Source organism: Sceloporus undulatus, chromosome 3, assembly GCF_019175285.1.
Source record: "Sceloporus undulatus isolate JIND9_A2432 ecotype Alabama chromosome 3, SceUnd_v1.1, whole genome shotgun sequence".
NCBI classification, from domain to species: domain Eukaryota; kingdom Metazoa; phylum Chordata; class Lepidosauria; order Squamata; family Phrynosomatidae; genus Sceloporus; species Sceloporus undulatus.
The window spans coordinates 187,921,033-187,948,165 of record NC_056524.1 but is presented as its reverse complement, the minus strand read 5'-3'; the positions used below and the strand labels follow the sequence as shown (position 1 = coordinate 187,948,165).

The 27,133-nt window shown below is 40.5% G+C and overlaps 1 protein-coding gene across 5 annotated transcripts in view; it reads left to right on the top strand.

The window, feature by feature from the left end:
• Positions 1–27,133, top strand: part of MGMT (O-6-methylguanine-DNA methyltransferase) — a 258,236-nt gene that overhangs the window by 30,203 nt on the left and 200,900 nt on the right. The gene's annotated exons all lie outside the window — the stretch shown is intronic.

The window sequence follows — 27,133 nt, the reverse complement described above, 5'->3', positions numbered from 1 at the left end:
CTGCCTCAAATTGCCACGTTTGACTGGCAAGATGTTTTGCCAATATGCTGGCATGGAAATGATACATCTGGTATTCTTCTGCATCTTATAGCCCTTTGCTGGCAAATCCCCAATATGAGATTCTGCCCATAAAGGAATATGTTCCTAGACCCATTTTGAAACTTGTAGCTTGGTTCCAAAGCGTTGACCTAGATATAAGAACAATGCTGCCTCTGCATATCAAGAGGTAGTTCTGTTCTTGAAAACATACACAATATTCTTAATATTTTCTCAGGTTTTTTTTCTCTCTCTTTTAAAGAGCTTGAGATGAAGGAGGAAATTCTTGTATACTTTAGGTCTAGAATTTTTCCTCCTGTTATTAAGTGTATTTAGTTTTTAATACCTTTCTAAGAAGCTGATGTTGTAACTTCATTAAGACTATAGTTGAAATACTGTTACCTGTGCTGCTTTTAATTTTTTTTTTCTTACATTGGGACTATATTTTGTTTAACGTGGACATGTTTTATTTCAGTTAATCATGCATTCTGCCCTCAAGTGGCAAGTGTGTGGTGAGCAGTGAACCATGGAATATGGCTGTCATGCTGGAGTCTACCAACAAATTTTTTTTCCTTAAGAAGGGAATTATTACTGGTTCCATTTCATTTTGATTTGAAGCATGTGTGCCTGCCTCTGATGTTTAAGTGACAAATTTGACAGCCCAAGGCACCTTCTAATGTTGCTGTTTTTTGCAGCTATAGTGGCATACTATTGGATAAAAAGAGGTTATCTTGGTACTTAGGACAGATGCTGTTGAAGCTTTCAGGAGTAACACCACTAAAGGGAAAGCAACCAAGCTATCATAGAAAGCAACCACATATGCTTCTATTAATACTATATTACCTATGTAACTGACTTCTTCTGTTGTTGTTCTCTAAGTATATAGCATTTTAATCACTGGTTATCTCTGCCATTTCCTTGTCTTTCTGCTCTGCTCCACCTATTCAAACAGGCTTGTGGCTTGGCCCTAAAATGTCCAGAGATCTGTTTAGTTATTGTTTTGATTGCTTCTGCTTCTTCTCCTGCCATATTGCTCCATTCCACATTGCTTACCTCAGCCCTTCAGAGTGGCTCTTTTAGGGAGTGGTGTGAGGTGTGAGGAGCTGTACTATAAAAGGACATGGGGAAACTATTAACTGAGAAGACCTTGATATAATTCTTTGGACCCATTCGATATGTTTGAAGTTAGGTTGATAGTATTTTCCCTTATTTGTTATACTTTCCCATACTGGATCTAATAAGATGGGGTAAAATAAATGCTGAATTAAATTTGCTTTTGCTATGTTGTACAGATCCCAAATCTTGTTCAGACTGGGATGTGAAGTGTTCCATGGGAAACGCTATGAGACTGCACCCCAAATGGGTGCTACACTGGTTTCTGACTTCACTGTGTAGTTACAAAAGGGCCGCTTGAATGGTATTTCAGTCCTTCAGAAATATTATAAAGATTATCACACTAGGGCTTACCGTCTGTCAGTCGTCCCTGGATCGTTGAGGAAGCGTACTTGTATGAACACCTGACATGCTTCCTTGGCGTCAGGGAGAGTGAATTTCCTCTTAAAAGAAACTTTGCAGAGGAGGAGGAGAAGCAGTAGCAGCAACAATAATATTTATACCATTTCCCCCAAATGGTATATTTTGGATGACATAGGCCTAAGAAACCATTGTCCAAATCATTTTGAGTAAAGATTTTGCCAAATATATGCCATCAGACATATATTTCTATTGTTTAGAGATTTGTCATTTTAGCCTTTGGATACTGATCAAAATATAAGTAGGTGTGTAATGTTAATTTGTATAAATACAGGAGCACTTTTTGTCCATCCAATCAAGCATTGATGATAACGTTACTTGAGATTTTTGTAAAATACTGTAAATGGTATATGAAGTATTAGGAATATTGTTGGGAATTCAATTTGGCATGACAGTTCTAAACATATTGCTTTGAATTAAGTCTAAATGAAATGTCTGGACTAATTTCAAGTAAATGTATTTCTGACTTAGGTGTCAGTATTATACAGATTAATAATAATAATAATAATAATAATAATAATAATAAAATTTATTTATATTTCCCCGCCTCTCCCGGGTGGATCGAGGCAGGATTACAACATAGTATAAAATATGACAGAGTTAAAATACAAATAATATAAACAAGTTCATAAAATACAAAATTAGAAATTAAAAACAGGGTTTCACAAGTGATGGTGGGGCAGAATGCTCTCATCCTGTACATGGAAGTGGATCTATGTTTCACATAAGATCAGGTGGATATGCTCGCCAGAAGAGCTCCGTCTTAACCGCTTTCCTGAAGGTTTCCAGGGAGGTGGTAAGATGGATTGCATCTGGGAGACCATTCCACAATTTTGGGGCAGCTTTGCTAAATGCTCTTTGGGAAGTTGAAGTAAATTTGGTTGTTGTTAACTCTAGCAAATTCTTCCCCATTGTTCTAAGAGTGCGGGTTGGATTGTATAGGGAGATGCATTCCTGTAAGTAACTCGGGCCCAGGCCACCTTGTATTGTACCCGGAAGCAAATTTGGAGCCAGTGAAGATCTTTCAAAATTGGTGCTATATGGTCAGACCTTGAGGATTAACTAATATGTTTTGGATTCTATGTGTTAAGGAGCTAGTCAGGGTCCTTGAGGTGACCAGAGGTGAAGTAGTTTTCACAGTAGCACAGTTCCTATTTCTTTACTTATTGTTCTGCTTTCAAAATAAACAGCAGTGGGATGGAACCCTTTCTTCTTTCATACTCTTGTCTAAATGTAGACAAATGTGGTACACTAGGTGATTATATACAGAATATTGATTTATTTTCCAGTATTTATAAATTGATTTGACTGCTATAAAAGGACCCAAATACAAGCAAGATTTTGTCTGGCTAGATTACGTATTTTATTATTTCACCCAATAACCTGAAAGGCCTGGAGTCTTCATAGTGGATGTAAGTACATGACAGCTGTTGCCAAAATGGCAGGTCAAAAGAAGTAAGGGGATGCATTTATTTTTGACCATATTTTTAGTTACTTATAATTATCATGCTAAATATTTAGTAGCATACAATTTAAAGTTCCTCTGTTGTTCAGTGGGTGGAAAATTTCAGTTATTTGCTTTGGATTTAGAGTTCCTATGAGTGGAAACCTTCCCACTGGTAGAAGATGGTGGAGCCAATTTTCCCAGTGTGCCCTTCCTCATGAAGTCCCCTGTGAACCTGTTTCAATGCATTGAGGAACCCTCTGGAAATGTGTGACAGGTGCCATGCCTGTAGGGTGAATTGGCAGAAGGGATTTGGCAAAAATGGCTTCTTCTGCTTTTTGCATAGGAACTTGGGATCCAACTAACTGTAGCAGTAGTGGTGATAATGATTAAACAATAACCACCACCTCAAACCAATATGCCTTTTTGTTTTGGCACTGATGCTCTTAATTTCTGCCATTACAATTTCTTCCACCCTTTGAATTTAAATCTGAGCAATAGTAGTAACAAAATAGCATGTGAGCCATATTGGAAGTTTCAAGACATACCTCTTATTCCTTTGGCAGTGTGGTAAAAACAGGTCTAGACATGTCTTATTAATGGAAAAAGCATAGTCATTTAACAATGAAAGAAATATTGTTCATCATTAACCCAATTAGTTCCAAGTCTGTCTGTTTCTAGGATGAGCTACTGTAGTCCATTATTCTTGGGCACTAATAAAGGCATCACTCTGTTATATTTCCTCTTGTGTATATATAAAGGTATGGAGATGTCTTTCTTTCTGTATAAGTATGAGTTGGTGCCTTTGGGGAACTGACATCATTCCAATCACATGTTTTGTCTTTTCTTATGGACTCCCACAAGAAATCTATATTCAGGTATTGCTCCTTAACAGCTGGGAAGGGATCACTAATCTCTCTCTCTCTCTCTCTTTCTCTCATATAACCAAATATATAGGGATTTAATCTCTTGAGCTGAGTCAACAGATAAAGATTATATTCAGGATATTTCAACTTTAATTAGTTTCTTCTCTTCTTGATATCCCTTAAAATCCATGATGGGATTTCAGCATGTTGGGCATTGTCTGCTGGGCATACTGTACTACTGAATGTCTTTCTCGATTCTTTGTGGAATCAGAAGAAGAAACTCTCAGGTCTAGGTCATTTGTCAGCCACAAACACACAGGTGAATATCAAGTTAAATGTTTAATGTTATAGATGTTTTGCAAGTTCCACTGTTCGCATATGGCTAGGTTGAAATGCTGCCATTTCTAACATGTACTGCTAGCAGCATGATAGATGTCATACAAAAGATATAAGTGATATGGCCCAGAGGCTTAAAGTCCAAATAGGACAGATGGGACAGGTGACCCTGCCTAAGGAATTAGGAAGTGGAGACTAGGGAGAATAAATTGGCAACATTTAGCAAAGAGAGGTACAGAGGCCAGGAGAGTCAGCTTTGAAGAAAACTTCTGAGAAAACTTCAAGTTGTTAGAATTTTTCATTCTGAGGTAAATGAAAATATTGTTATTCCTAGGCATTACTTATTTAGAAGAAAATTTGACAGCAAGAGGTAGAAATAACATGGAAACAATAGGTATATATTCCTACAGCACAAACAAGAACAGCAGTACAAAATTGTTCAGCAAACATTTTATTCAAAACCCAACAATATGTACATGTAAAATGAAACCTGATCACATAAGCCTTTTCATAAAAATTTTTGAACCTTTTTGAGACCAGAGGGAGGCTTCTTCCAAAATGCATCCAGAGATTTTTCTTTCACCAGCCTCCACTTAAGATTTCCATTTTGATGGGCAAATTTATAGAAAAATGTTCAGGTGATCTGATGATGCAGTCTTATCTGTTTTCCCCATATCTCTCTGTTTTGCTGTTTCCCTATGCTCACTGAGGAATCTGGAGGCAACTTGCATTTTCTAGCACTGTGGTGGCGAACCTATGGCACATGAAGCCATTTCTGAGGGCATGCAGAGATAAAGGAGCATGGGGAAAGAGTAGCAACAAGTGCATGCATGTTCTTCCTCTTCCCCCACCCTCCCATGCTGTTAGCTGCCTCTCCAGAGACAGCTAAAAGCCCAGGAGGCCTCTTCTTCCTCTGCCATCCCAGGCCTTCAGCTATCTCCAAGGAAGTCCTGCCCTGGAAGGCGGACATCCTACCCCCCACCCCAGAAGTCCTACCCCTTGGCACGGGTTAACACCCGGTGTAGGAATGCTTTGAGTTTGGGCACTCAGCCTCTAAAAGGTTCGACATCACTATTCTAGGGAATCATAAATAGCTACTTATGTTTCCTTTTCAGTTCAGGCTTAGTTCATTGTATTTTTACTGCAGATATTCTGCTGCCACCTAATACTGAAAATCTTTGGTCCAAAACACACTGCAGAAATAATTCATTTTGAGACCACTTTAACTGCTCTGGCTCAATGTGAGGATATTCTGGGAATTGTAGTTTATTGTGACATCAGAGTTCTTTGATAGAGAAAGCTAAATGTCTCACAAGACTACAGTCCCAGAATGGAGCCAGAGCAGTTAAAGCGAGCTCAGACTGGATTATTCTGCAGTGTTTTGGACATTTGTTTCCCTGGCCCTCCTTTGCCACCTTCCCTATGCTTATGCTGCTAAGAAATTTCCAGCTAGATAGATGGTGAAGAGGAAATGAGGGTTGATTGATTGGTTGGTTGGTTGTAAAAAGCTGTAAAAACATTCAGAGACTTTGGGGCTCAATAGACAGCCCCTAACGGGTGGTTTCATGCCACCCCTTTCCTCGCCGGATTGGGGCAGCGGCAACTGCCCTGATCTGGCCTTTCCACAGTGCAAAAAGAAGCCGCAAAAAGTGGCTCTTTTTTGCACTGTGGAAAGAGCGTCTTGTGGCGGCGGCTTTTCACTGCTTCTTTGGCACAGTGCATGTAAGCACTGCGCCAAAGATGTGGCATGACTCCGGCCACCATCTGGCCAGGCAGGCGGTGTGGGCATGGAGTCAGGGCAGGTAGTGAGTGGTTGCCACACCCCCACATCACCCCTAGACTAGCACCGTACAGCCTGTTTGTTAAGTAAGGTATGCCTGTATACTTTTGGAATTATGGTGAACATTTATGACTTTGAGCTGTTAGTATGCATTTGGTAACATGAACTGGGCCCAATTAACTAAATAGTGTATTTCTTTGAAATAAGGCATTAATGTTAGAATGGAGATGAACCTTAAGATGTATCCAGTCAGTGAAAGAGGGAACATTGTTGTATTACTTTTCTTTTGACTTCTGAAAGATCTTAGAAAGAGCTGAAGGTGAAACTAAAATGTGCTTCATTTAGTTCATCTTTGGGATCTTCACTTTGCCCTCACAAAAAGTTTCCCTTCCAGGTAGATGACTCATAACTGCAATTAGGGTAGACTTTGTGCTTTCATTGTGATATAATTAACAGTTGATTCTAAAAGATCTATAGAAGGGTAGCTAGGTAAAGTCGTGCAAAAAACATTAGCATAATCTATTTCTTCTGTTTTAATCAGATGTTTTAAAAGTTATTGTGCTCATTAGCATGGTTACATTCCTGTTTTTTTTAAATGGCTAATTATCAAAGACTTTTTTCATACTGTGATAGTAACTTTTTCTCCTTTTTCAAAAGATCTTTGAATTTAAGTAGTGGAGTATCATTTTTTCAACAATGAATGTTTGAGGAAGATCACACCAATTTAGATGCACAAATCTTTATAGAAACACTTGAGGCTAGCTTTGTTACATTAGGTATCTCCTTTCTCAGACTAAAAACAGAATCAAGCATACTTTTTATTATTTTTTAAAATTAGTGATAAAAATGAAGTTATGTGTATAGTCATGTATAAGTCTAGACATTTTAGTAAAGAAATACCACCCCCCCCCCAAACTGAGTTAACATATCCATGGGTCAGTGTATTTCTGTACCTTAATTCTCATAAAAACCAACAACAAAAAAGAATCATTTCCTTCTCTGAGTAGAGTGACCAAAGGCATCCTGGGAGAACCTGAAAGCATGACCCCTTTTCTACTTTCTCTGCCACGGTACCATTTTTGGCCTTTTTGAATGCCTGGTCAGAAAAATTGTGGCTCTTCCTTTCAAAGGAGCACTGAGGGAGTAAAGGGGGTTGGTACTTCTTTAAGGTTCTGATACTCATCTATATGTCTAAACATTTATGCCCCAAAACTGACCCAAAAATCCTAGGTCTATTTATTTATGGGTCACTATGGTAATGTGATAGCAGCTCTTTCAGATTTCCCCATGCTGTGCAGAGAGGAGTTTATTTCTCTCTGGAGCCAAGCAGAAAGAGTCCTGAGTGATTGTCTGATATTGTTGTAAGTTTAAGAGTCCCTCTCCTGCCTGCGTGTCTTGCTGAACGAAGGCTGAAACGAAACAAAAAACCTCAATGAGAGTCTCTCTTGCCGTACACACCCAGACATACACTGATGGAGCCTCCAAGTTTTACACTTGGCTTCTCAATTATTTTCTGTCATGCCCCCCCTAGGAAGAAGAAAACATTTCATGCCCCCCACGCAACTGTAAATAGTATCATTTGTCTATAAAATTGTTGTAAGTACACCTCTGCATAACAGAGCCTCGCGCCCCCCTTTACGGAGCCTCGCGCCCCCCCTGGGGGGCCTACCCCACTATTTGAGAAAGGCTGAGCTATACACAGGTCAAGGCAAAATCCATAATTTTGGCCCCCAAACCTGACCTCAATTTATACATTAGGTTGAGTATATACGGTAAGCTCTTGTCTTTCACCAGTCAACTCAGAGGAGGAAATTTTAGCTATGTTCTTCCAGCGATGAGGAACTGAGCTTTGAAGGATTTCAATAAGCCAGTTATGCACTTTTGTCAGCTTTTCTGGGTTAAAGTTAGGCAAAGTTATCACAGAGGCTGCATCTGCACTGTAGAAATAATCCAGTTTGACACCACTTTAATTGTCATGGCTCAATGCTAAGGAATTCTGGGAACTGTAATTTGTTGGGACACGAGAGCTCTCTGACAGAGAAGATTAAATATCTCACAAAAGTAAAATTTCCAGCATTCCATAGGATTGAGCCATGACAGTTAAAACGGTGACAGACTGGATTATTTCTGTATTTTTAGCCTGGAGAAGAGAAGGTTAATAGAGGACATGATAACTATAAATATTTGAAGGGGTGTCATATTAAAGATGGAGAAAGCTTCTTGTCTACTTCTTCAGAAACTATGACAGCCTAAAACATTAGAAAGAACATGTTGATTTTAAGAGCTGTTCGACAGTGGAATGTGCTCAGTGTGTATCCTCAGAATGTAGTGGAGTCTCCTCCTTTGGATGTTTTTAAACAGAGGCTGGGTGGATGTCTGTCAGGAATTCTTTGATTGTCTATCCCACCATGACAGGGGTGTGGACTGCATGGCTCTTGCCATCTCTTCCAACTCTATGATTTGTCTAGTGAGATACCTGCTGTCTTCATCTGTCATCTACTAGTGGCCATCCCCCCAGGCTAACTGGACTGTTTATTTTACAGCTTGTTGTTATCTAGCATGATAATCTTATTTTTGTCCCCTTTCCCCCTCTTTTCTTCCTTCTGTGTCAATGCCTGTTAGATTGTGAGTCTAAAGAACCTTTGAGGCTTATGTATGGGGTAGATGTCATTTAAATCCATCTGCCTTGGTCCAGGCCTCAGAGGGAGAGAAGAACCACTGGACCTCATCCCCTTTCCCTCCACCATTCCCTTCTCCTTTTGTTTTGTGTCTTTTAGATTGTAAGCCTGAGGGCAGGGAACTGTCTGATTAAAAACAATAATTGTAAGCCGCCTTGAGAGCCATTAGGGCTGAAGGGCGGGATATAAATACCTAAATAAATAAATTTAGGAACAGAAAACAGCTCATAGTGGCACTAAATATCAGTTTTTAACATTCAGAAATCTTTAAGAAGAAGTTATTTAACATTTTAAACATTAAAATGCTTGCATCGATAAAAGTGTTTGCCTGGTGCTGAAAACTAAGTGCCATGTGAGGTTTTTTTTTACAAGAGGCAGTCCATAACTTTGGTGCCTCCACTGAAAAGCTCCTCTCTTCACTAGCCAGCCATTCACCTTATTTCACAGATGGTACCTGAAAAGAAAAATACAGTGGGCCCACTGCATTAGTGGGCTAGCAATCTGTGGATTGTCACACCCCAAATTATCCAGTGACAGCATGTGCCCATGGGCATGCTTATATGGGTGCATACACATTGCCACCCATTAAATATTATGGGCAAGCATGTCCACATTTTTCCCCCATCTGCAGGTGAATAACTGGAGCTGAACTACTGAGGTGGGAAGGGTCCACTGTATGACTCTAGGGAATGAGTAAGTATGCAAATATGAGAGGAGCTACTCCTTCTGATAACCTAGCTGCAAGGCATTTTGAACTTTAAAAATTAAAACTTGTGCTTTGAACTGGGCTAGGAAGTGGCTAGGAAGCGAATAAGATGCTTTTTGATTGATTAGGCAAAAAGATTTTAAATTTTGGATAATGTTTATTCAAAAACCTGAAAATGACAGGCACCATATTTGAGTAAGTATTCCCTGTCCTTTGCTGGAGAGCATATCTCTTCTAAGGTAAGATTTGTTGCAATAAATATGTCACCTAAGATAAAAAAAAAACTATGCTTTTTTTCCTTCAAAATTATCATTTAAAAATGTGTGGGTGCAAAAAAAAATATGTGTAGGTGCAAATGGCTGAAACTTATGTGATGTTACAATTGACAGTGCAATCCTATATTACTCAGACTTAAGTCCATTGTATTCAGTAAGGCTTACATTGAGTACACTGCACACAGAATGGCAGCCTAGGATTTCATTTAGATTAATTGCAGCATTATGACAATGCAGGTTGTAATGAGAGGGCAGCTTGTCAACTGATGTGTTTATTTGCTTGTTGCTTTTAAAGGAAAAGAAAAAAATAGACGACATTCTGAACTTTGTGATAATGGTATAGAATACAAAGTAAGTTACTATGCACATAGAAGTAAATTGCCAAGAAATTTATAATACATATGAAAAACCATTCACTTATTGCAGTTCTCTGTTGCAGGGATTCAAAGAAATAAAAATTATTACATTGAAATAGAATTCAAAACTAGACTAAATTAAGGTGTGGAAATACTAAAACATGTCAGGAATATTTTAAGCATTTCAGTCCAGTATTTTAGTTATAATTACAATGAAGATGAATCTCCCAAGCCATATATATTGATTTACAGAGTGTCCCTCCTTCTGTCTGTTTTTCAAAACAAAAATTTCACATTCTTTTTGGCAAGTATTGTAACTAATATTTGCAGTCAGAGAAACTTTAGTGACCACTGAGAATTATCGTGCATATCTTTGTTCTATGATGCAAATAAGTAAGCGTGCTGAGAGATTTTGTCTCTGTTGTATGTTTTTTTTCCTTTTTAGCCACGTGTCTGTGTGTACATGTCTGCTGGATGTGAATGAAACTTTCTCTCTCTCTCTCTCTTTGTAGCAGCTTGATGAAGGCATTGCAGATCACTGCTGTCAAAGTGATGCTGCCCTTGAGCAATACAGATTTTGTCCAGAAATTCAGCTTTTGCAGCTAAGAGTTTTAGGCAACATACACATTATTTGTTAATGGAGTCTAGAGGCTGACACATTTCACATGCAAAAAAAGCTGGTAAAGATGCAGGGGTAAATCCAGTTATTAGTCCTAATATAGATTAACCTATATGGAAGTCCCATTGATGCAGTGGGTCTGTTCTAGTTGGAGTAACAATTAGATTTAGCTTCAGTAGCCACACACGTGTAGACTGCCTCCTTGATTTCAGTGTAGAGAGCAGCTCATACACTTCTTGTTGAATGAGACAAAGGAAAGAAGTAGCTTCAAAAGTGTGGTAGATCCAAGCTATTAAAGACTATAAGGGATGGCAAGACTAACAAACACCCTGTTTTATCCAGCTCATCCTCCAAGAGTTTGATGTGCAAGCAGATATCATTGTTTTGGCCCAAGGAGAGTGGACACATGCAGTCAAGGTTGCCAGCTGAATCTCTTATTGGGGTGACCCAAACTGCTCTTCACCAGCAGCACCCACACATCCTCTCCAGCTTACTTCTGACTCAGATACTATCAGTTCTCAGCATGGCTGCTAGTATGCCTGGGCTTGAACTCAAGAAAGGTCAAGAAGGAGAAGACTTGAATTCAAGAGGGAAAACGCAAGGACAGTGGACCATGGTTCAAAACGATCCTCTCCTTTTGAAGGCTTTAAGATGAGACTTGCTTGGGTGCATTCACATTATATGTTAAAAAATATAAGGGGTTGGGGAAAAAAGTGCCAGGTGGGCATGTTAGCAGTTCTGGTAGTTAACGGAAATCTGGTCTTAGACTCACACTTTAAGCAGGAGGAACAATATAGCAGACACTATATTGAACCATGGATTTTGTCAGTTGTCAGCCGAAGTGGACCCTGTGAGAGCCTGCCTGAGTTTTAAAATCGTTAGGGCAGGTTTTCACTTATTATTATTATTAACCTTTATTTATAAAGTGCTGTAAATTTACACAGCACTGTACATACAATCTTTTTAATTGGACGGTTCCCTGCTAGGACTTTATCATGCAAGCCTGCTGTCCCTTGCTAGTTTAAGAATGTAAACAAATCAGTTTGGCATCTTATCACGCTTTAGCACTTTGGTGATCCATGGCCATGTGATCTGTTTTTCACACTGCTAATCACCTCCTTCTAGGAGGAAGGGTGGGAATGAGCTATTGCGGCTGCCAACTACCTTCCAAAGTCAGCTGCTGCACTGGAAGATGGTTGGCAGCTGCAATAGCTCCTAGCTTCCCCCTTCCCCCAGTGCATAGCACATTTACACAGCAGCCCTGTGCAAGTGATCACAGCTGCCAACTGCTTCCTGAGCTGTGTGAATGTACACAGAGTGGGCAGTTATAGGAAGCTGTTGGCAGCTGCAATCAGTGTGAGGGGGAGTGGGAAGAAAAATCGAATCACACTGATTCACACCATGTGATTGCTTGAGAAGTGGAAGTGCAGCAGAAGAGATTTATAGCATGAAGACCATAGTGAGAGCCTATTGATGGGTTTTGCCCTTCAATGAAAAGATACACTACTGTAATGAAAGTAAAGCAGCAGCAGGATGAACAGACATTATGTCTTGTGATAAGTACCAACCAAAGACACTTTTATCCTGCTAAAATTCAGGTTTTTTTTAGCCTTGTGTAATAATGTCCTTGGTCCTTTCCTCATCACAGGGACACTTGGTAAAGACAGCATTCGTAGTAGCTGCTTCCAGGCTGTGAAACTTCTCCTGTGGGAAGTTTGAGTGGTCCTCTCTCTGCTGGTAGACAAGGTCTTTTTATTTAGTGTCTTAACTCAAAGGCAGAAGTGTCTTTGAATTGTGTGTGCTGTGCTTTTTCTGTCTTTTTAAATATGTTTGAAATGTGTTTTAACTTTGTGCTTTTAATAGATTGTTAGTTTAGTTTTTAACGCTTTTGCTTAAAGATTTTAGCTATACTTTGATATAATGTAAAAGTAGCTTAGTGTCCTGTGCTGAGGGGAAAAATATACAAATTAAATAGGTAAAGAAAATAGGTGAAATGAAGGACTTTGCCCACAAGGCTTTATATCATAGGACCTCAAAGTGGTAGTGTAATGTACTTCCCTTGAGCCATAGTTACTGGGAGGCAGATGTTTCCATACAGGAATTAATGACAACCACTTTGAGTATTGCCCCATTTTCTACTGTGCAAATAATGGAAATGTTTTTGATAAAATGGCCTCTTAACTACCAGGAAACATTACTTGGGAAGGACTATTGCCATTTGGTGTGATTTATATGTGTTTTTATTCCTCTTGATTTCATGTATTTATATTGTTTACTTTCTTATGTGCCCATAGAATGCTTTGTGAACATTCACTTTAATGTTTGCATTAAAAGTTGTATTAATCCCCCCTCCCCATTCTGCCATTGGATGAAAAAGTTTCATCTGCAAAGGCTGCATTTTAAATGAACTCCAGAGTGTGTAAGAAATGAGTTACAAGGAGTATGTTTTGTTTCTGTTTGATAACAAGTGTACATTTGTTACCTGTTCTTATTGCTATTTATTAAGGTACACAAAAATGAGTGGGAATAAAGTTACAGTAGTTCATTAGTGTAACAAGCAACAATTTCAGGTTACTTTTACAGGATATTTTAAGGGGGGAAATAGAACTTTTTCAACCTCTTATCAGTCTTATGGGGTCCTTCAACAGGAAAAATGAGAACTGCTGCTACCAAAATCAGTAAGCCATGTAATGAATTACCTTTCTAGAAAACATTGTTAACATGTAGTAACAGTTCTCTTTTGAAACAGTGCGATGAATAACAGGAATGAATTACTTTTAAAAAATAATTTCTCTATTACTTTTGGTTGAGGGAATGGGTAAGGCCTAGAGAAGGAAGGAGCCATGAATATAAAGTGTTTTAACCATCGTATAGTTCCACTGCAGTTTTGTGCTGTTGCTATCTCAACTGTACTGTAGAGGAGACCTAAGACCTAAAGCCATTAAATTGAAATTGAACTTTTCCTCCCCTTTTAAGTTCTAGTCAATTATAATAACATATCATTCTGAAGTATTTACTGTAACATAAAGGCCTATAAATGCAAAATTAAATACTGACAATATTTAATCATATGGAAAGTATATTTTAGTACTGGAAATATTGGCTGCATTTAGACTGAATTACAGTAGAAAGAGTAAAAGGTGGAGTTTTTATGTTAAGTTATCAAGCCCAATGCTAGCGCGTAGGTTTGAGATGCCTAATTTAGGACATAAAAATGCACTGCTGGAACAGAACCTTACCTACTGCCAGAACCTTGGGTTAGTAATTTCAGTGCAACATCTGCATTTTTGTATTATCTCTCTCTGTTGGGTAGAGAACCTTAGCCCTTGAAGGGGAACAGTGCTATCAAAGCACAGACTTCTTCAAAGTCACAGGAGCAAGCCAGGAGAATGAAGCTCTTCTGTACAAAACAGAAAGTCATAAATCAACCTAATATTCTCACTGATAAATCTTCTGAAATGAACACTTTTTGATACACATTAATTATTAATGACAGAGAAGACTTAATTCTGTTGGCTAACAATGGTGCTCCAGTTTTACACAAAGCATTTAGTCATAATAAACGAGCTGTGAATTCGTTTGGGATATCAGAACATCAGCTGCAAAATAAGAGTTCTTCTTCTTCTTCTTCTTCTTCTTCTTCTTTTTTGCTGGAGGGCCAATTTAAAACTTAATTTCTTTTGTACCTAGTAAAGTTTAAAATTATTTAACACCAAGACACAAATATTTTGGAATGAGAATGAAGGTGGGTTCATGCATTACCTAATCAAAGTTCCTCAAAGGGTCCATTTCTATAAACTCAGAATAAATATTAAAAAAGGGTTTTATTTGAATTAGGGTTGTTTTAAAAGGATCCATATTTAACAGAAGTTAAAGAAGTTTTAACAGAATGTGTTATATTGCCAATTTTGAAATAGTGAATTTAGGAGTTTAATATAGCTTAATATAATAAAATCTAATTTTGGCATACTTTCAAGGTTTGCCTCATATATATGTATGTGTGTGTGTGTGTGTGTGTGTGTATATATATAGTTGCTTTTGTGTGCCTTTATGTCATTTCCAACTTATGGTGACCCTAAGGCTATGATGAGGTTTTATTTGCAAGATATATTCAGAGGGGTTTTGCCTATGTTTTCCACTGAGGTTCAGAGAATATGACTTGCTGCAACTAGGTCACCCAGTGAGCTATCATGGCCAGGCTGGGATGCAGACCCTGGTTCCAGAGTCAATAGTCACACAAACCATTACACCATCCTGGTTCTTTAAATCTATAAATTATTGTTCTGTTTGTGTATCAAATACATATGAAATGCTAAAACAGTACCTGAAAAATTAAATCTTACCTGTACCTATCCAGTACTCTGAAGCTGTTGTTCTATTGGCTTGTCCAGAAGGAAAGGAAAAATATGAGTTAAATATGAACCCCATTTTAATAAAGTTGCTATATAATTTCTGCTTGGAAATTCTTTTCAGAGACTGAGGTCTGCAGTTAAACAAACAACAGATCTAAGGGGTTCACCAGTATAGCAAGTGACATCACAGTTGAACCAAGCTTACACACTCACCCTCAATTCTATAATTGTGAAATAGAGTGCAAAGCCACAGCTAATTGGCAGTCTAATTCAGTTCCAGGAAAAACAGAGTACTAAAAGTTCACAAGCAGATCTTTGCATTCACAACATACGGATGAACTTTCCAGGTCAACACTTCAGTCACTCTATAGATTGCTTAACTTCTTTTTCCTGAGGATCTGGACTCCAACTGAGCACAGAGAAATGTGCTTCTCTAGTCTCATTGATTTCAATGGGTTTTAAGCATGTGTGTTTAGATAGTGATAACTTGCAATAAAAATAATGCGTTTGTATACCATCCCAGTCAGTTGCTGCCTTGCTTAGGCACAACTGCCTTGTTTTGGGTGGTGGTGGTTGCCATTGCTTTCCTTCACAACTGAGAGAGTTTGACTTGCTCAAGGTCACCGAATGGCTTTCCGTGGATGAGCAGGGATTCGAACCCTGATCTCCAGAGTCCTAGTCCCAACACCCAAACCACCCACTAAACCACCCTGGCTCTCACACTGGGTGGATTACAGTATTAAAATTCAGAAAGATATTAACTTTCCATATTAAGTACATGAAATAACAGACAAGCTCAGGATTTGGAAAAATCTTTGGATGGAAAATTATCTTTCCAAGAAAACAATCCCCCCAACAATCCCCCTAGAGTCAGTAATGGGCTGGATGAGGGAAAACCGACTCAAGTTGAATCCAGAGAAAACGGAGGTACTAGTGATAGGTTCCCCTGGTCCAGGAATGGCGGTGGTTCCACCTGTCCTGAACAGGGTCACGCTCCCTGTGAAGGACTCCGTGCGCAGTCTGGGGGTGCTTCTTGACTCGTCGCTTCACCTGACTGCTCAGGTGAATGCGACGGTCAAGAGCACCTGCTATCAGCTTCGGCTTATTCGCCAGCTGCGCCCATACCTGGCTCAGAGGGACCTAGAAACTATTGTACATGCTCTGGTAACCTCGAGACTGGATTTCTGCAATGTACTCTACATGGGGCAACCCTTATACCAAACTCGGAAGCTGCAAATGGTGCAGAACATGGCAGCCCGGCTGGTCACTGGCGTATCCAGGACCAGCCACATAACACCGGTATTGAAAGATCTCCATTGGCTGCCCATCTGCTTCCGGGCTCAATATAAGGTGTTGGTGATTACCTATAAAGCCCTAAATGGCTTGGGTCCAGGATACCTAAAGGACCGCCTCTCCCCGTACATTCTGCCTCGCACCCTCAGAACGTCTGGGCAGCAATTACTGAAGGTCCCTGGGGCTAGATTATCCTCCACCACACGGAGGACATTTTCCACTGCTGCCCCAGCCCTTTGGAATACGCTGCCCACCGAGCTCCGCTCGACTACCACCCTGGCCCAATTCAGGAAGGACCTGAAAACCTTCCTGTTCCAACAGGCATTCCCCGAATAAAATCCTGTGGGCCTCCCTCCTCTTTCGTGGCCAAGAGGTTGGGCTTATGGGGCATTTTAGCCTGTTTTGTTATTGTATTTAGTTGTTTAACCTGTATTGTTTTTATTCTGTTTTATCCATTTGCTGTAAGCCGCCCTGATCTTGGGAAGGAGCGGGGTACAAATAAAAACTTTATTTATTTATTTAACATACACACTACAATGCCTAAACTGGAAGCCAATCCATTACCTAGGAAAGAATTCCATAACTGGTATAATTATGGAGAAGGTCCTTTTTGTTTGTCTCCGACAACTAGACCTTCATGATAGTTGGGATATAGATAATGACCAACTAGTATAATAGGTGGCATTTCCCATGTATTGACATGTTCTTGCAGATCAGTTGATTAGACAGATTTCATGGAAAGGGCCTTGATTCCACTTTTTCTTTTTGGAATATGGAGTCAAGGGCCCAGAACAGACTGCAGAAATAATTCAGTTTGAGACTGCTTTAACTATCTTGGCTCATTGCTAGGGAATTCCGGGAACTGTAGTTTTGTGACACATTTAGCCATATCTGTCAGAGATCTCTGGTGCCACAACAAACTACAATTCCCAGGATTCCCTATCATTGAGCCAGGGCAGTTAAAGTTTCCAAACTGGATTGTTTCTGCAGTGTGTTTGGACCTATGCCAATGGGACTTGAGCAACCATGGATTTTGGTACCCACCGGGGGTCCTGAAACCAAACCTCAGTTGTTAGCAAGGACCCACTGTACTCCCCTGTAGATTTTAGATGTATGACTGCAAGCTATGCTCTGCAGAAGAAGATGCTACTTGAGTGGTGAAAGAATTAAACCATTTTAATTTTTTAATTAATTTAAATTAATTTAAAAACCATTTAAAAACTAAATAACCCCTTGTGCATACCACAAAGTCTGCTTAGAACACAAAGGAAGTTTCAGGTGTTTGGGTTTTATGATCATGGAGTTACAGATCTGACAGACTTACACATCTTTTATTATTATAGATTGAGCATGGTAGCTTATATTCCTATGACATTTTAAGAGTGAAATGTTAAGATGCAATTGAGTGCTGATTAGATGTAAACACCTGGTGTAATAGATGTATAATTATATAGGAATGGTGGCAGATGGATATGTAATTGTCTCAGTGTTTGATGCATGTTGGAAAGAATGAAATACATACTTATAATAAGTTGTAATTCTTTAAACTGGATAGTTGGTTGCAGATGATGTTAATGCTGGAATAATTGTCAGCCATGTTTCCTTGAAACTAATGTTAATAATTTCAGTCATTTTGATCATTTTTTGATTCTACGCTAGGCCAAATGTAAGAAAGATACTGAGCAGATCTGAAACTTGTGGGAGGGAATGCAAGTGTACTTTAGTTAACAAAGACTTTGACAAAGAAACTCCTTTTTCCAAAGTATTTTTATGGGAACATGCTTGCCTTTTTTCCTTGTCTTCTGCCTAGCAGGAAGTGTTTTTTCAGCATTGGCATTGGGAGGATGTTGAAGGAAGGCTGGAGAAAGACAGACTTTCAGTGTTGGGTTGCAGCAGCATGTCTGCAGTAAACAATGCAATAAAGTGTGACCTCGGAAAGAACGGGATTCTGCTGTAACTGATCTTGCTGTAGCTGTTTGTGCTTAAGACAGCTACCTACTGAGTATGTGTAAAGAGCAAAACAGAAAGAAAAGGGGAAAGTAGATTAGCCTGCCCCATCAGCTATCCTGGTCTGCATGTTTGGTCATCAAAATGGAAATTATAAGAACTGGAGCTATTGAAAGGGGGGCGGAAATCATTCCAACATGCATTTTGGAACTAACTTTCCAGTTTTCTCTAGAGGATGAAAAATGTTTTTGTTTGCTTGTGCATGTCTCATCTTACCTGGTCATTTCATTTCAGATGTGCATTAGTTTTGAATTACGCTTGCAGTTGAACTACTCTTCTTGTTTTATTGTGTAGGAACTTATTCCTGTCCATTCTATGTTAGTTCTACCTCTGGTATCTAAGAGATGAAATAGACCGCCCCAAAGGGGCGGCTTTAAGCCACCCCTTCCAAATGCAGATTGGGGCTATGGGAACTGCACTCCTCAGCCCCAATCCATCTTGAAGCTGCCTGAAAAAGGAGCGGTAAAGAGGTGCTCCTTTTTGGCAGTAAAAAGTTGGCTTTCTGCCTGCACCAAGGCCAGAAGCTGGCTTTAAGGTGCTCCGGTGGTGTGTGGGATATAAATACTGTGTCGCTGGAGCTCCTGGAAGCCGGCCCATGTGGGCAGCCAGGCAGACTGAAACAAACTTCAGGGCAACTTGGGGGCATGCGTCATCTGTACGGCACACCCCCAAGCCGGCTGGAAGCCAGCTTTTTATACCGATCTGTTCCAGCCCAACGTTTCTGTTAAATAAGTAATGCCTAGGAACATATCTATTTTGTTAACTGAGGAATACCTTTAATTGTGTTTAGGCCTCTGATCCAAAACGCACTGTGGAATAATCCAGTTTGAGACCTCTTTAAGTGCCCTGACTCAATGCTAGGGAATTCTGGGAACTGTAATTTTGTGAGACATTTAGCCTTCGCTGTCAGAGAGCTCTGGTGGCACAATTCCCAGGCCAGCGCAGTTAAAATGCTCTCACACTGGATTATTTCTGCTGTCTGTTTTGGACCTCTGTCTCTAAATGTATCCTGACACCCATCCACCCCATCCCCAGAGAATATGCACACACACACACACACACACACACACACATTTGGAAACTCTGGAGAATTGTTATTCCAAAGGCAGTGCAGCTGTTGATTACCTATGCTTGGGTGGTATTGTGTGGCCCTCCAAGTATTGACGAACTGCATCTCCTATGTCTCATTGCTGATTGTGCTTGCTATGGCTCCTGGGACTTAAGACAAATCTGGAGGCTACACTGTTTCTACCCCTGATCTGAATATAAAATGGAGAAGTTCCTGGATGAAGGGATAAGTGGCACAACATTGGATGCTGCTTAATGGGTGACATAAAAATTAAGGTTCTAACAGGCATAATATCCATATACTTTTCAAGACCTTGCACTGACAAATCAATCCTTGTTTTATTTTGTAAGTAACTTTCTACTCATACTTGCTGTTTTACTAGTACATGGAATTAATTCAAAATTGATAATCATTAGAGTGCAGTCATTTCAGTTTCCTCCTTGCAACAGGTTGCAAATTTCCAAAATGATGGCAGGATTAACTTAACTTTAGTGTGCTACAGAGAATGAGTTTCCGGGATGGTATGACACATTTTAGCTGATGCTTGCCAAGACATAACAGTTTAAAAACTGACATTTGTGCTCAACACCATACTGCCACAGTCCTTACTGCTTCATGACAAACTGTCACTCTGCAGTACTGTGTCTAGTTGGTAGCTGTAAAATTATCTTGTTTTATGTTGCAGAGGTTAGTACACTGTTGACAGTGCTCAGGGGTAAGACACATCTGTGCCACATGTGTATGATGGTAGCTAAAAAGTGTCAATTCATGAATTTGATAAAAACAAGATAGCAGATAAACCCAGGATATGTGGCTTTCTCATTATTTGAGGTACATACTTGTGGTATCATATTTTTGTCCTATGTCATAAATGTAACACCCCAACATCCCAAATCGTAACTGTTTATTTCATGTATTTAAGTGTGTGTGATATGACCTAGCTATACAAACATAAACTCCCTGCAGTCATACAATGTTTTAGGCAATCTGGATTTAATTTCTAGTTTGGACAAAAACCCCTGATGAGGTGTTCTGACATTGTTCACAAGTGCTCAGGCTTACATATTTGTTTGTGAAATGGAGATGAGTACTAGTAGGGTTCATAAACTTTTGAGAGAGTGAATAAGCAAAGACAGCAAAATGTGTTGTAGTATTGTTGTATAATAAAGTGCTAGTCTGTGTTATAAATATGCAAAGGGACTTTATGGTGAAGACATGAATCACTGACAGTGGTTTGCATATGAACCAACAAGAGTACTGAGATCTTCAGGAAAAGACTTTCTTTTGTTTCCTACCATCATCATGAGGCATGAGAGAGAGACTTCTCAGGGCTTCCCCCACACTCCTGCAGGCCCTTTTATAGGAGGTTAGGCTGTCCCTCTCCCTACTTTCCTTCCACTGGCAGGCAAAAATCTTTTTGTTTAAGCAGGCTTTTCATATGTAACTGCACCAGGGAGGCTTTTTATTGAGGTAAGTATTTTATTTATTTTTTATATTTATATAATGTTAGGGATTATGTTTTAGGGATATATTAAACAGCAAGAGTGCCCCGAGAGACGTAACAGACTAACACCCAAGATGTTTTAATTATGACGATTTTAAATGTTTTTAAAATTGCACAGGCAGATTTTAATTGATTTCCTTCAGTGAGCTGCCTTAGTCCCACTCTGGAAGAAAGGTGGCATATTGAATAAACATATAGCTGTGATGTTACAGAATAGTCCTAAGCATTGTCATTTCTGATGGACTTAGCCTGCAGCCAAATATTTTATGCACAGGTTCTACATTTTGGCTAGGGTAAAAACTTTGCACATGTACTGTAGATTTATACAGACAGGTTGAGGAAACTTGAATGAGAAAAAGTTCCAGTGAGAATATTTTAAAGTCAGATATTCATTTAAAAAAAGGCAGAGTTAGGAAGATCCAAAAAGTGGGTACAGAGGATGCTAAAGAAGACAAGGGTCTATGATGGGGGGTAAAGCCTTGAGAAAACTTTGCAATAGTTCTGTACTCAGGAGAGAGGACTTTAGAGACAAAATGAAAAACACAAGGCAAGTAAGATATTTCATAACCCTCTTTATGATTAAAGGAAACAAGACAAAACAGGCAGGAGGTTTAAAATCAAATATCTGAGGCAAATCTAGCTTCAGGTCTGGTTATGGTTCAGAAACTGAGCTGGCTGCTTTAGGGGTGTCTTATGCTGGGAGCTGGACAAGGAGAGTATTGCAATGGCTAGTCTTTTTTTGAGGGATTAGCTTAGAAGACGATGCTGGGAGTTTCTTCTTCCACACCCTGTGTGGGTCTCTCAGGGCTCCCTTGCTGTTTAACATAGCCCTAAAACTACTTTGAATGGTTGTGCAATGTCTGTGGATTTAGCACAGCCAGTATGCTGATGGCATCCAACTCTCTTTGTCCTCTTCATCTAAGTCAAGGAAGTTGTTTTGGTCTGTGATCAGTAATGGTCTGAATATGGGTGAACAAACTGAAGTTTAAGACAGATAAACAGAAATACTCCTAGGCAGTAAAAGGCCTACTTCAGCCTGTACTGGATGTAGTCTGTTTTGCTGCATGGATTTATTCTTGGATTCAGCTCTGAGCCCAGCTTTTGGCAATAGTTGGGAGTACCTTTGCACAGTGAAACTAGTGTACCAGGGGTCGGCAACCCGCGGGCTGGATCCAGCCCGCCAAGACCTTTCGACCAGCCCCAGCTCGGACCAGCTGCCGATTGCCGCCCCCACTTCCGCGCTGCTCCAGGCGCCATTTTGTCTTTTAAAATGGTGGCCGAAGTTTTGCGTGACCTTTCACGTCGTGGGGCAGGACGGGAAAGGTCGCGTGAGACTTCGCCGCCATTTTAAAAGACAAAATGGTGGCGGGCCTGTAGGAGGCCCGCTGCAGTCGCCGGAAGGCTCCGGCGGCCGCAGCGGGCCTCCTATAGGCCTGCTGTGGTCGCCGGAGCCCTCCACCAGGACTCCAGGGGCTGCAGTGGGCCTGTAGGAGACCTCTGCCGCCGGCCTCCTTCCTTCTTCTTGGCCTCTGTGGAGGCCGATGCCTCCACAGAGGCTGGGAAGGAACCTGCGGAGGCGGCCTGCCACTCCAGGGCTCCTTTGAGGCCCATGTAGGCCTAGGAGAGAGAGAGGCCTGGGGCTGCAAGGGCCGTGGATGAGCCCAGGAGGCGGCCTGCCCAAGCCCTTCCCTTTGGCTGAAAGGGCGCCTTGGAGCCCTTTCGGCCGAAGGGAAGAGTCAAAGGGAAGGACCTGGGACAGGTGCCCAAGCCCTTTCCTTCGGCCTCCCTCCCCTTCTTGGCCTCTGGAGGCCGCAGCCTGTGCAGAGGCTGAGAAGGAATGCGCGGGGCCGCTGCCGCCAGCCTCCTCTCTCCTTTTTTTGTTTTTTATTTATATACCGCTATTCCAAAGATCATAGCGGTGAACAGCAAGTAAGCCAATTAGCAAGTAAGCTAATTTGCCCCCAACAGTCTGGGTACTCATTTTAGCGACCTCGGAAGGATGCAAGCCTGAGTCGAGCTTGGGCCCTTTTGCTGGTCTTGAACTCGCAACCTTGTGGTTTTGAGTGAATGGATGCAGTACAGGCATTTAACCACTGCGCCACCAGGGCTCCGGGGCTCTGTCGCGGCCCATGCAGCCCCAGGCCTTCCTCCGGAGAGAGAGGCCCGGGGCTGCAAGGGCCATGGAGGAGCCCAGGAGGCGGCCTGCACAAGCCCTTCCCTTCAACCGAAAGGGTCCCTTGGAGCCATTTTGGCCGAAGGGAAGAGCCGAAGGGAAGGGCCTGGGCCGGGTGCCCAAGCCCTTCCCTTCGGCCTCCCTCCCCTTTGGACGAAAGGGCCCCTTGGAGCCCGTTCAGCCAAAGGAAAGGACCGAGGAGGAGAGGGCGGGCACACACCTCCTCCTCCTCCCCGCAGGGCTTCGGCAGACCTGAGGTGTCTTTCGGAGGACACCTCAGGCCTGGCAAAGCCCCGAGGAAAGGAGCAGGGGCCGCTGGCCTTGTCCTCCTCCTCCCCACGGGGCTTTGGCAGACCTGAGGTGTCCTTCAGAGGACACCTCAGGCCTGGCAAAGCCCCGAGGAAAGGAGCAGGGGCTGCGCGCCTGTTGCTCCTACCCCTCACGGGCCCTTACTGGTTCCCAGCTGTCTCTGAGAGGCAGCTGGGGGCCAAGGAAGGGAAGGAGGGGCAGGCACGCGCCTGTCATCCCCTCTCCCAATCCCCCCCACTTCTACCTGACTCTCAGACTCTCAGAAATCTCTAACAGTGTTTCTCAGTGTGGTGCCCACCAGATGTGATCCGGAGGGCACCACATTGGGATAGGCTGATCAGTGTGGTCTCTCTTAGTCTCTGTACAGTATCATTGACTTGAGTAAAAGCTAAGTCTGGCTCTCAGTAGACTAAATTGAATTGTGATACTGACAGGAATTAATGCCAAGATTTTTAAAATAAGTATGAAGTGCTAGAGGTTGATTTATGACTAGTACAGAGCAGGCTTTACTGCTTCTGCTGTTAGCACAGTGAAATCCTGATAAGTTAGTTCAGATCATTATTATTTAAATACCTATTCAGGTTGAAAGGGGGGATGAAACAACATTCATTTCATTTTTCAATTGATCTGCAAATAGCCATGAAAATCAATTTCTTTTCTGCATCCAATTAAGATCAACCATTTCCCTTGCTTCTGGAAAATTCAGCCAAAATTAAGCTTGATCTTAAAGGCAGCATGTGATTAGGATCACCCTTTCTGTCAGGCAATGGATCAGTATTTGAATATAGTTGCCACCAGACCCTGGGCATCCCATACTGGCTTTGTAATTTCAACAGTGTGGGAAGCCAAGAGAAATGCCCTTAAGGATATGCCACACTTCCATTTAATCGTTACAGTATTCAAAATATTGGCTGTTGTGTAATTGCTGTGAAATCCAGTTATGCAAACTCTAGCTTCTTTCCAAGCTAGAATATTTACAATGGGAAAAGCAGCCAGAATTGTAAGGGTTTATTTCATTGGACAGGATATTGTAAGAACCCCTTTGGTGTGTGCAGTAGGCAGGCTTCTTTTGGAGTCTGGACATCTGTTAACATGCATCATCCCGCACTTACTTTTTACAGTTCTAAGAGGATTGTCATGTGAGAGTGGGTCATTTCCTGCTTCAGCATTTCTCAGCACAGTGGAAAACCCCAGTTTTGTTGCTGCCTTGTTGACATTCTAATATGGTCCAATAGATTTGTCTAATGTTGTGAGCCAGTAGATCTTCTTTGAGTTTCTTTAGTTCTGACTAAGCCTTATGATTATATGTCTTAGGGGTTTGATGCTATTTCACAATGCAATCAATTTCGCTGTGTAATTAATTTTACTAGGTAGATAATTATGTTATTACTTTGCTGCCAAGGTTTTTTTTAAATTGCTGCTGATATTTGCTGTGATGTCTTAACTCTGCTTAAGTTCAGTTGTGTCCAGCACAGGTTAGTGATAAAGAGCTTGATAACAGCTGAGATTTTTTATATTTCCTTTTGTTATCTTAATTATCTGCTAACTTCTTGGATAGGACTATAGTCCATATCCTGTTTACCCAGTTCTTAATTGATAAATTATCTACCCCGCCCCCCCGTTTTGACCACTTCTAGACTTTTTTTTTTTATCCTGTGAACATCATTTATTACTTTTATGTGTTAAAGTAATGGTGAATTTAAACCACCAAACCACCAAGTTAAATTTTGGATTAATAATTAGATAAGTACTATTACAATAATATGTAAAGGAACAATATGTAAATTGCAGGTGTAAGAGGTTTGGCATAGTGGTATTTCTGTTATGTACTCGGGGTATGGGAAGAGAGGGTGTTTATTTCTAACACAGAGGGAATTTGTAATACTGAGACTGTTATTATTGTTAAATATCAATAAAATTTTAATATTTTTTAAAAAGAAAATTAATAAGATACCTGCTTTCATTAGCTGTGCATGGAGGAGGTATGATAAAGATGTGCAACAAAGTGTTGAGCCATAACTGGAAGAAGAGTTACAAATAAAATAGCTACCTCTATCATGGTACTCTTTTGGATCGGGAGTAAGAAAATAACATTTCAGTACTGAAGTAGTAAGTGGAAACAGTATAACTTTGGGAAAGGAGTGGTATACATAGCACCTAATTTTTCTAGTTACAGTCGACCTCCCTTATCCACAATGTTTTTGTTCATAGATTCAAGCATCCACAGCTTGAAAATATTCAAAAAAATATAAATTCCAAATAGCAAACCTTGATTTTGTCATTTTATATAGGGGAGACCATTTTACTCTACCATTGTATTTAATGGAACTTGAGCATCCATGGATTTTTTTTATTCACGGGGGATCCTGGAACCAAACTCCAGTGGATAACAAGGGCCCACTGTACTTTTAAAGGAAAACTTGAGCAGAATTTTTCATGTTTTATGTTATTTCCATCAATCCTAAGGGCTGCATGTGCATGTGTGTGTGCATGTATTTAGAAAAGTAATGAAAAGGAGATAAAAATAACATTAACATTATCAATGTGACAAGTTACTAAATTTTAAAATATTTTTGTATGTAATAGTAATGAAGAGAACCAGTGTGGCGTAGTGGTTTTAGTGTAGTACTATGACTCTATAGACCAGGGTTTGTGACTCTAGAGACTAGCCATGGAAATCCTTTGGGAGACTTTAGGCAGGCCTTACTCTCTCAGCCTCAGAGAAAGACAAAGGCAAACCTTTAACAAATCTTGCCAAGAAAACCCTGTGATAGGGTCACCTTAGGGTTGCCATCCATTGGAAACGACTAGAAGGCACACAACCACACTGCAATGGTAATAAAATACTTTGGTAATAAGACACAGCGATTTACTTTTAATTCATAACTTTCCAAGTTTTGGATAGACAAATTTGGCCTTTGCCTTCCCTTGAACATTCAAGTCATTCATGTAATGCCAGAAATTATTGTTAGCTACCTGCCACCAGCACAAACAGCCAAGCTATAGTCCATGTATTATTGATGATAAAAACTTTGGTTTAATTTGACTGGATGATGTAATGAGGGTTGGATTGATCTTATCTGATCGCAGTTGCTTTCAAATGTGTACTTATACAGGCATAGCAGGGAAGGTGGGGATTGAGGTATTTCATAAGGAAACCATCTTCTTTTCAAGTAATTGATCAAACATTCTAATAACTAGCATAGTGTAGTGACTAGAATGTTGGACTAGGACTCTAGAAGACCAAGGTTCAACCATGGAAATCAAGAGGATGGCCACGGGACAGTCACACTCAACTTTAGATGAAGGCAATGCCAAACTCTCTCTACAAAAGATAAATCTTAACAAGACAACCTGTGGGTTACTGAGGTAATGTCCACTTGAGAGAGAGAGAGAGAGAGAGGCTTTCACAGTAGCATCTAGAGCTTCCTCTGCAATCTGGTTTATTGAGAGAGTTTGGATTGGTGCCCCAGAAATGTGGACACAGTGCTTCGACATGTGAGCTTTGGTACAGTCTTGGTTAATCTTTGTTTATTGATTCATAGATTACATATTGGTTATTATTATTAATCTTTATTTTATTATTAATAATAAAAGGCACTGGCATGAAGTATTCTTAAGGAAACGTACAACTACTGCTGAAGAATCCTTTTCTTGTTTCCCTTGTGTGGGGCTGGAATCAATTCAAGCTTGCCATTTTTTGATCTAGGTGGTGGACTTTTTCCCATTAAACGGACTGTTTGAATCTATTGTAATGTGCTCTGTAATGAAATCTTCACTGAAGTGATCTATGCTGG